The following is an 11,901-nucleotide window of genomic DNA, read 5'->3' as shown; positions in this document are numbered from 1 at the left end:
GCATTTTTTTTTTTTGTAAGCAATGGGATCATTTATAAGGACAACTTTATCTTGAGAAAGTGACTCACATCTTCAATGAGACATTTTCATAGAACATTACCTAAGACCATTGGAGGGAATGTTCTAAACAAAATGCACTATATGAACTTGCAGAATATATGGAACATTTATGTATATATCAATATAGATGATCTCAGGAGGGTTACTTAGACACCATTCCATGCCACAAAACAAATTTAGGGGAAAAAATGAGTTCTGCATTAGCTATCTGCAGTCAAAAAGTATCACATAATAAATCACTTATTGCATGTAATAAAATGTGCGCATGGCCACATGTGTATGCTCTTTTTCTTGAGGCCATTAGCTGTAATGTGAAGGATAAAATAAGCATTATGAGAGCAAAGACATAAAATTCCACTGTCCTTCCTGTTTTGAGATACTCTGGTAATATTATATCCTGACATTCCAAAAACCCAAAATATCCCCATTGAAATATTATAAAATCACATTACCCACAAAGGATTTGTTTTCCTACCTAACATTAAGCTTAAAATATTTTTTCATGCTTTGTCTTTATTATCCATATTTTTAAAATGTCAGTGTAATTTTATAACTGCCTGATAGTTAACCTTCTGAATTTTTTCACCAGAAAAGGCTGCAGAAAGGGTCTTAGGAAAGAAATATTTGCTTACCTGCAAATATTAGCAGATAAGCTTAGCAACATATAATTTAATTGCAATTTGTATTTTATGCATTGGTTTTCATTTGTAAAGATGACATTCAATTTGCCTCACACCTATGCCAAGAAGTGGCAGGGGTAGGCTCTTTTTAATAGTACAGTGAAATATTTTGTGAAACTATAAGCTCTTACATATATCTTTTAACCAAAATGTTAAGTCATTTTATAGCACATGTATCTTTTTCTTTTTTTGCTCAAATCTGTCATGTGGTAACTTAATCCTTAACAGACTAAAGAGACCTGCACTGAAATTATAAGAGCCACTCCGTTTGCCTTTTGTACTAGGTGATTACAATCACAAAAAATAAATAATGGAAATCCTTTCTGCATTTGTGGTTTTCAAAGGAAATAATGTTGGATTTTTGTATCTTGTCTTTTATTGTCTCCCTAGTATCTTCAGAATCATGTCTAAACTACTTGGTCCAGCATTTTTCAATCTGGACCCACCTGTTCTTTGCGCATTCTCTCTCGTTGCTTTTGTTACAAATTGTACCCTCCAGCCAAAGATAGCTACTTCATTTCATTATATTTAGAACTTTCTTTACTGGGTATACCTGGATGCTCACCCTTGTTTTTTCATGCCCGCATATAAAAAAAATCTAAGCCTTTATTAAGAGCCATCTTATCTGTCACGTCATCTTAAAGCCTTACTTTTAGATCTTCTCCTCCCAAAATCTGGAAATAAATCTGCCTACCTCTAGGGCTTCAGACTACACTTGAGTACTGTTTTTATAAAACACATTATTTTTGGCCTTATATTATAGTTGTTCAGATTCAAGTCAACTCTTAGGTCTGCTAATGGAAAAACCATATCTAATTTTTAAATTTAATTTTTGTTGTCTTCATAGCACCCAACAAGGTACATTTTAAACGATTCTTCATTATGAATGAATATCTTATAGAACAAATTTGAATTCAGTGCTCCTTTCGAGGGTACATATCAAGCTATTTTCTGTCATCACTACTTTTATAATGAATGCTATTTTATATGAAGGATAGAGTGTCTATACACCAATACATGTGCCAGCCACCATTGCCCTGTCCCTTATATTTTCCTCTATCGTTTTTAGCATAGTTTTAATGAATGCTTAAGATCTGTGCCTGCTAGTTCCAAATCTGGGTCATGTTGAAGTTGGTCTCCATTGATTGCTTTTTCTCTTTAAGTTCTTTAAGTATGGGTGACAATTTCCTGTTTCTTCCCATATAATAAATTTAACTATACTCTGAGCACTATGAATAACACCTTGTGGAGACTTTGGATTCTGTTATGTTCCATTGAAAAGTACTGATATTTTGTTTCATGGCTGAACTCAAACTCCAAACTCTGCAATCTCAGTTCAGTTATTTTGGCCAGCTTAGAAACTAAGCTGTTTAGAATCTACCCAGCACATCCATAATTCAGAGGTCAGCTAGAGACTTGAGCAGTTTATACACAAGATGTATATAGACTCTTCTGTAGGATCTTCCCCCACTTACTTTCCAGATGCTGAGTTTATTCTGAACTTGTCCTTTGCTTTCTCATGCCAGATAGACACAACAGGTTTCTTTCTGGATTTTAACAACCCTGCATTGCCTTACAAGGACCTGCACCCACGCCACAAGCTGTTTAAAAAGAAAGTTCTTCACACACTTAACCTTGGAATATTATGCTATTTTGAAACTTGAGTGATAGAATATCCATTGGTGATAGTGGTTGTTCCCCAATGCCAGATCTAAGTGGAAGTACTTACTCATCAGGAGCACAGTGGTTAGTCAGATCTCTTGGGTTCAGCAATCCAAGCAGGATGCCATGAAAAAGAATCTGCAACAGAAGAAGAGAAGGAAACATGAGCACATTTATGAGTATAAATGAGACATATTCCAGGGACCTTACAAAAATACATACCCGGGCAGGATTTTAGACATATTGAGTAGGTGGAGTACAATCAAGAAAAAGCATTATTATTTTATGATTCTATTTGCACTCCCAAATTGGTGGACCTGGAGAAAGTCTTGGCATACATATACAAATTTTCTATATATAGAGATAAATATATACATATTTAATACATATAACAGGAAAGTAAACTCATGACATCAATCACGCAATCACTTAGTTTCTATGAGACATTTTCTCATTAAACTTTGTTTATACCAGGAGACTGATGAGACTTAAACTGAGATGTGCCTTGGATGCTAAACACATTTAAAATAAAAATAAAAATCATATTATGTATTATGTAAACAGGTAGAATCATGTGGCAGCTTGCCACTTGTATAAAAAAATACTTATTCAACAAATATTTCCAGTGTTTGCCAGAAATTTTGTCGTTGGTTAAGCTATGAATAACAAATATTTCTTGCCTTCAATTAGCTCCTGGTCTTATAAGGAAAACAGACACGCAAACAGACAGGAGTAAGTACAGGGCAAAAATAGAGATGTGCCCAAATTGCTAAAAGTGCATGGAATCATTCTGTCACAGTAGGTTGGGGAATGATTTGGAGGTGACACCAGTCCTGCTGAGGGCTGCCATGTGGAGGGGGGTGGGTGTGGGGAGGGCAACAGAAGGGGGAGCTGAAGCATAAGGGCATATGCCTGGAAGGTAGACATTTGCAGGCAAATCCCATGAGGGATCAATTCTTTTCTAAGTGTGCATTTTTAGATGAGACGGTCAGTGGTGTCTTTGTGGAAGTAGAGAAACCATACATGTATGCAAAGCTGTTCAGCTTGCAACGCAGTGTACATGGAACCCTTCAAGAGTTCTCCAACTAGGACTTTTCCTAAAAGGGTTACTTTAGGGAGGCTTAAACAAAGACAGAACATAAAATGTACTGAACAGTTAAATCATTCATCTGACATACTTTGTCCTGCTCTCTTTCTTTCACTGCTCTACCAGCTCTGTCACTCTTACCCCGGTCTTCTCAGCTCCCTCTTCTTTTTCACGCTTTCCCTCCAGAAAATTTCATTGATTTATGTCTTATCTCTGAGCTTAAATTGATTCCTGTGCCACCTCTACAGGGAAATTTGATTGTATCTTCAAATCTTATTTCAAGATTTTATAGATACCCTGTCAATAAAGAGATATATTTTAGAAATATTGGTATCATATTAATTATCGCATCAAATAATTAAATCAATGAGATAGAGTGTCACACTTTATCTGTTTATAGCAATGTTTCTCAAGATACATAAAAAGAGGATTGAGATCAACATTATCTGCACATCTCTCAAAATATATATTTTTTCATTCGTGAAAAATTTCATGCCCCTTCTGAGGTAAAGGAATCGCTTTGAATGTCTGTTCATTCTCAGAGAGCCTCCAGTGTGCAGCCTCAAAATGTTAATACAACAGTATAGAAATATCTACCCCAGTATCAATTATAGAAAGCAACCTCATTTTGTAACTATGGTTTCCTTTAGAGAGATCACAGATAAAATATTCAGTATGCAACACACATCATTTTTTGATTTATCAGTCTAGGTGCAATTATCAGTAAAATTTATATTGCTTAGAAATAGTTTCTAATCTTTTTACTAATTATTGTTTATAATTACTTACAAAAAGGAGGAATTTTGTTTTGGCCTTGTAACTAACTACCCAGAGCTTTAGTACCCATTACTCTATTTCTGAGTCACATAGTTCAAAACAGTTATTGGGAAACCCCATGATTTAATTTAGACAGCGTTTAAATGTTTTAAAATATTGTTAAATCAGTCTGACACAAATAAATCAATAAAATAAAATAAATAAATAAAAGACCATACCCAGTACCACGGTTTACTAATATTTTCAAGGTTGTGGGCAGGCAAGGGGCATAAGCAAAGCAGGGAATGCTCTGGAACATTGAGAGCACCTCCCTAGGTCCTTCCTTCTCCCAATGGAAAAGCCCTCTGACCCAAAGTAATGGATGAGGTATCTAAGAAAGTTTGCAAGGCACTTTAGATTGCCATACATAGATGTTGTGTGTCCTAGATAGTTATAGCATATGTTACATTTCACAGGAAGCCATGCTTCATAAAGCCAGATTCTAGCTTTATTCATCAATATGTCAATCCTAAACTATGGGAATTCTGCTAAAAAAGATTCCATACATAAGCAGTCTCTTATGAATAGCATTAGTCTATTTTCCAGGAGGCCCAATCACCATGTTTACAAAATTAGACCAGGTCTTCACTAGACTTTTTCTTTCCTAGGTGACTCTCCACTTACCAGAACAGGAGAGAATGAATCATAGGCATCTGTTTGAAATCTTTTCTTCCCAATCCCTGCTAGGTGATTTGAAAAGGAGTTGTGGAGTGCCCTGTCTGTTGCTTTCAAATTCGGTTCCAGTACACTCCTGTTTAGTCAGTTACAGTTTGTAAATATCACCAAACCTGTGTTCAGTTATCAATAGTATAAACTTTTCATACTCAAATCACATATGGAATCAAGTAAGGTCAAAAATCTATTTATTTTCAAACCAGCATTACTTAAATAATTTCTACTGCACAAAATACTTCTGAGTAAATATTTTAATTTGTTAGAACATTGCACTATTTTATGATTGCTTTTATTGTTGTTTAAGGACTTATGATACAGACTCAATGAGTTGGGAAGAAATATCAGTTCTAAATGTTTGCCTATTAATTAAGAAAAGCACTATTCAGTTCTAAATGTTTGCCTAGTAATTAGGAAAAGCACTTAAAAATTTTTTTTCATCTCTGTTTTTTCACGTTTGGAAGGTACAGTGAGCTTTTGTAGAGTAATGAAGATGAAGCTGATAAAAGGATACCTAAAGGGCTTATGTAAACTTCAAATATAAGTTATAAATATCTTGAAATCTAGATAAATAAAATGAAGAGCTAAATAACCTCAATAACATCATATCATTAAGCAAAAATGTGAAGTGTTAGGACGATCTTGGAAACAGAATAAAAGTTTGTAAATTTGGCAGTAATTTGGTTATGTAGAGTATGGGTAAGAAAAGAGGATTAGAACTTTATTTTTTATTGCATCCAGTAACTGTGATATGTTGAAAAGACAAATGATCATTCATTTTGCTGAATCACTGAATAATCACTAAATAGGTGATTGTAGATATATCTTGTTTATAGAATTGAAATGGTTTTCTTGGGAAACATCAGTCATTTATATTTTTGGCATGTATTACTCAAAAGTTTTTCAGAAAGAACAAACATACTTGGTTTGTTATCTGGCCTTTCACAATTCAGAATTACTTCATTTTTAAGAAATCCTACTTCCCTAAGATGGTACTTAAAACTATTTATATACCTAAGAATGCTTAGCAAATATTTGTTCATGATTCTATGGTCTACAAATAATGACGAAAGACATCAAGTATTCGTTTTTTAAGTATTCTGAAATTTTTAACTCTTTATGTTGGAATAAAAACAATAGTAAAATGAACTTCCAATGTTCCTGTCACGTAGCTACAATATTTATCAATTTATGGAAGACCCTGTTTTGTAAGTACCCTCACCTTTATCATATTGAAGTAAATGCCAGGCATCATATCATTTAATCTATAAATGTTAATATTTATCTCTAAAAGATAAAAACTTATTTTTAAAAGTTATAAGTATATCGTAGAATGGGTTACTGATCTCATGTTTTCACTTCTACTTTATTATAGAATTACCCATTTATGACCTTTACCATGTGGCTTTACAGTTCCACCTCTGTGGACAGAGTTTGTGTCTTTACCTGTAGATGTTGAACTTGGCCATGAAAATAGCTTGAAATGTTAGTGCTCATGACACCAGCAAAGACTGCATAGTGCTGTGTGATTAAGTCTGACCTCTGTGGTCCTGTCATCTGTCTTAAAAGAACATGAGATCTAGGGAGACTGAGAAACTCATGGGACACATTTGAACACAAGCCCATAGCCTGAGGCAGAATTGTCCAGACAATGCACAAATACTGGGGAAAGAGAAAGAAATATGTGTTGAAATTTGAGATTTAGATGCAATTATTGCATCTAAAATTATTTAACAGTATTTTTTTACTATCATTGAATATCAAATATCCAGTTTTAAAATTTCCAATTCTGTCAAAAAATGTGATATATATCATAAAGTGTATAATGTATACATATACACAATAAGTATATAATGTGTATATGGGTGTGTATACACACATATATATACACACATGTATATATATATATAATATAGTGTGTGTAAAACAAATTCTTTTTTACTTTTAAAATTAAAATTACACATTGTAATTGATTAATGTCTCTAAAATCTGTAGGCATCTTCTCTGTATCTTTTATTATAATTTATTTGTTGAATAAATTAGGTTGCTCATTCTGTAGATTTTCCTGTGGTCTGAATCTTGCCAACTACATCCTTGTGAATGCCATTTAACGTGTTTCTCTGATTACTGAGTTTCTTATAAATTGGATTTTGAATCTGGAGCCTTAATCACTTTGCTGCTCACTTTTTACTTGGATGCTTTTGCAAGACTACTTCATAAATGCTGTTTTGTTCTTTCATCAAGAGGTCTGGTTCTCTCTATACTGTGATGATAGAGGCCCTTGATTATGAATGGATACATTCACTATTTCTTTGGAGAATTGAAATATGGTGATATCTAAGTCTAATATTCTTTCATTACTTATTAACTACAATACTTCTATAAAGAGGCGCATTACACATCTACTATATGGTTACCCAGGAGTAGCCAAATACATATAGAAGAGAAAGGATAAATGCTTGTTCTTTTCCTTTACCAGTTTTAAAAATAATAAGCTGGTTTCCTAGCATCCTCCAATATTGAGCTATAAGCTTTTTTTTTTTTTTTTTTTTTTTTTTTTTTTTTTTTTTTTTTTTTTTTTTTTTTTTTTTGCGGTACGCGGGCTTCTCACTGCTGTGGCCTCTCCCGTTGCGGAGCACAGGCTCCGGATGCGCAGGCTCAGCGGCCATGGCTCACGGGCCCAGCCGCTCCGCGGCATGTGAGATCCTCCCAGACCGGGGCACGAACCCGCGTCCCCTGCATCGGCAGGCGGACTCGCAACCACTGCGCCACCAGGGAAGCCCTATAAGCTTTTTTAAAACTATTATTAGGAACTTGTAGATTTAAACTATGTGATATGTTTAAATTTATTATAGTTATATCCTTGTTTACGGCCAAATTGTCCCTCATTTGGCCACTGAGAAATTCCTCAAGTGGGCTCCTGAGTACTTTTGGTATGATTTTTTTTTTTTAAGATTTTTTGTTTTTGATGTGGACCATTTTTTGGAAGTCTTTATTGAATTTGTTACCACATTGCTTCTGTTTTATGTTTTGATGTTTTGGCCGCGAGGCATGTAGGACCTTAGCTCCTCAACCAGGGATCGAACCCGCACTCCCTGCATTTGAAGGTGAAGTCCTAACCACTGGACCACCAGGGAAGTCCTGGTATGATTTTTTTATGTCTTTGATAGTTTCCTTGCTATTTGGTATGCCCATCTTGCACATTTCGTACCACCAGAATCAGCCATTTTCCCAAGGAACTCTCATTCTTTTTAGTGAGACATAATATTTCAACTGAGTGCTAAATGTGTATTTCTTCTAGGTTGCTTATTTTTTCAGAAATTTTCAGTGGACAATATTTTTAAGGTAAAATATAAAAAAAATAAGATAAAATACATCATGAGTTTATACTGTCTTCTTTCTCCCATGCCACGAATCCTGATTCTTAATAACATGATAAAGTTAAATATCATATAATTTTCTTTTTTTCCAGCTTATACACAAGTCCCAGATTGTCAATACCAACACTACCACAAATAGTATGATTTCTAAAATCATTTTAAGATATATATTTTACTTTGTTATTTTTGTCCTTAAAATATACCTACTAAAAATGTATAATCTAGTACTACTTTTTTTTTTTTTTTTTTCTTTTTGCGGTATGCGGGCCTCTCACTGTTGTGGCCTCTCCCGTTGCGGAGCACAGGCTCCGGATGCGCAGGCCCAGCGGCCATGGCTCACGGGCCCAGCCGCTCCGCGGCATATGGGATCCTCCCAGACCGGGGCATGAACCCGTATCCCCTGCATCGGCAGGCGGACTCTCAACCACTGCGCCACCAGGGAGGCCCTCTAGTACTACATTTTAACGTCAGTTTTGGAATAGTTTCTCTCAGCATAGTTATATCAACAACTGGATACACTTTTAGGTTCATTCTTTGCATTTTAGTATAAGCATATATGGTAAATAGTCTCGAAAGATGGCCTCCATCAGTTCTTTTCTTACTTGACAAATGTGGTACTCTCCTCTTGAGAGGTGGAATTTATTTCCCCACACCCTGAATCTGGGTTGGTCTTGTGGTGTTTTGACCAGCAAAGCTGATTTCTTGGAAATTCTGAGTCCTGGACTTAAGAGAACTGACAGCTTCTGCTTTCTGCTTTCTTCTTATAACTCAGCCATAAGGCTTGAGGAAGTTCAAGAAGCCTTGATGATAGACCCATCTGGGAAAGGTCAAGACCTCTGCTGAGAGTCTCAGCTAAGGCCCCTGCAAATGGCAAGCAACTATGTGAAAGGAGTTATTTTGGACTCTCCAGCTCTTCCAGCACCCCAGCTCTAGAACCTATTCTTCCTTGCTTTTTTGTAAAGTAAATTTTAAAATTGTCATATTCTTCCTGAGACCTCCTGGCTTTGCCCTCTGACCCACCCATTCCTTATATAAGGAATCTTCTCTTTCCTTTATTCCCATTGACACTGTCCTCAATTTGGATTCAATGTCCAGAAGTTTCCCATTAGAGTAGGACTTCATCCTAGAAGACAGCTTCAGTTGATAAATTTAAAAAAAAATTCATAGGACCATGGATTGTGCCAGCAACCCCACACCTGACTGTGGACCACTTGTGCTATATGCTGTATCAGAGAGACTTGGATAATAATAGTTTTGCTACCTAACAGCTATGTGAATTTGCACAAGTTTCTTAGTATCACTAAATCTCAGTTTGCTTTTCTATAAAATGAGGAAAATAATGGTCTTTTGGGCACTTCCCTGATGACGCAGTGGTTAAGAATCCACCTGACAATGTAGGGGACAGGGGTTTGATCCCTGGCCCGGGAAGATCCCACATGCTACGGAGCATCAAAGCCCCCGTGCCTAGAGCCTGTGCTCTGCAACAAGAGAAGCCACCGCAATGAGAAGCACACTCACTGCAATGAAGAGTAGCCCCTGATCACCACAGCTAGAGAAAGCCCACATGCAGCAACGAAGACTCAACGCAGCCAATAAATAAATAAATAAATAAATAAATAAATAAAATAAATGCCTTTTGCCCCATAGAGTTATTGTAATGGAGACAGTGCATGATGCACCTAATGCACTTAACACAGTGAATGACACATAATAAGCACTCTGAAACTTTCACAAAATTTATTAATTAGAAGTGATTTCAAATGTCTCTATGACATTTTAGTCTTAAAATCTAAGATTAAACCATACCTAGGAACAGTACGAAAAACGAAAGTAATTATTTTTCTTTCTTCATATGTTGACACATTGAACACTTTCATCAAAGAAGGCCAAGAATAGCAGGAGAAACATTCTAGGTAAAACAATAATTACCAATGTAGTTATTGCTATCATTGGGCACCTATGTTGTGTCTAGTATTATGCATACACTCACACATTTAATCCCTAATGCAATTTTTAAGTTAGGTATTACCACTTCCATCTCTATGAGGCATTAAAGAGGGATCTAATAAACAGCCCAGGGCTTCCCTCGTGGCGCAGTGGTAGAGAGTCCGCCTGCCGATGCAGGGGACACGGGTTCGTGCCCTGATCCGGGAAGATCCCACATGCCGCGAAGCGGCTGGACCGTGAGCCATGGCTGCTGAGCCTGCATGTCCGGAGCCTGTGCTCCGCAATGGGAGAGGCCACAACAGAGAGAGGCCCGCGTAATGCAAAAAAAAAAAAAAAAAAAAAAAAAAAACCAAACCAAAAAACAGCCCAGGTTAAGCACATGGAAATTTGATGTCCACCCAATATGACTCCAAAGGATTCCATGCTGTTCTTATACAAGCAACAGTGGAAGGAACTTAGCTTCAAGAAAAGGGAAACTCAGCCTAACACAGGGGAGAGGAATAGACATGGATGCTATTCACAAATATTTGAATAATTTCCATAAGGAAGAGAAACTATATTTAGTCTGTGATGCTTTCTAGGGCTGGACTTGTCCAGTGGTTAGAAGGGAATTGAGATTCAGTTCCAGACAAGAACCAACTTTCTTTCCTATGACTGTCTGAAAATTGGCTGCCTTGAAAAGTAATATGTTCACCTTCACTGGCTATGCCCTGTGTTGTCCAAGGTACTATAAAGAGTGTGCATGTCTTACATAGGCCAGAAAAACCACTGGGTTTCCTCCTACTTGGAGATTCTATGACTGGAGGTACTGCTCCAAGCATAACAGAGTCCTAGAAAAAAAAATTAATCCTAACCTTCAGGCACCTGAGGTTAGTTTGGACAGTCATACAAAAAAAAAAATCACTCTCCTAAAAAGCTAAAAAGTATCCTATTTTATGTTCAAATTGCCACTGATCTCCTATTCATAGTTCCTCTACACCATTTAAAATTATACAGATGGGGGCTTCCCTGGTGGCGCAGTGGTTGAGAGTTCCCCTGCCGATGCAGGGGACATGGGGTCGTGCCCCGGTCCGGGAAGATCCCACATGCCGCGGAGCGGCTAGGCCCTTGAACCATGGCCGCTGAGCCTGCGCATCCGGAGCCTGTGCTCCGCAACGGGAGAGGCCACAACAGTGAGAGGCCCACATACCGCAAAAAAGAAAAAAAAAATTATACAGATGGACTATAAACTAACAGAGTGCTTACTATTTACAGGATCTAGTTGTTCAATTGTCCACATGTATTAAATCATTGATTCCTCTTAACAAACTCATAAGATAGGTATTAGTATCTTCATTATACAGATGAGGACACTAAGGCACATCAAGGGTAAATATCCTGCAAAGGGTTACTGAGTTAGTAACTGATGAAGAAAGGATTTGAACCTTAATAGTCTGACTCCAGAATCCATACTCCTGCCATGTACTGGAGGTGATGATGATAATAAAAGAATTAATATTAGCTGCCAAGAGCCAAACATTTTCTGTTTATGGAGATAAATCCTATACTATGCTCATGATATCATTTTCTTCTTTAATCTTATCCACAACCCTAGCAG

The sequence above is a fragment of the Mesoplodon densirostris genome, chromosome 5, assembly GCF_025265405.1.
Source record: "Mesoplodon densirostris isolate mMesDen1 chromosome 5, mMesDen1 primary haplotype, whole genome shotgun sequence".
Lineage (NCBI taxonomy): Eukaryota > Metazoa > Chordata > Mammalia > Artiodactyla > Ziphiidae > Mesoplodon > Mesoplodon densirostris.
Note: the sequence above shows the minus strand (reverse complement) of the source record.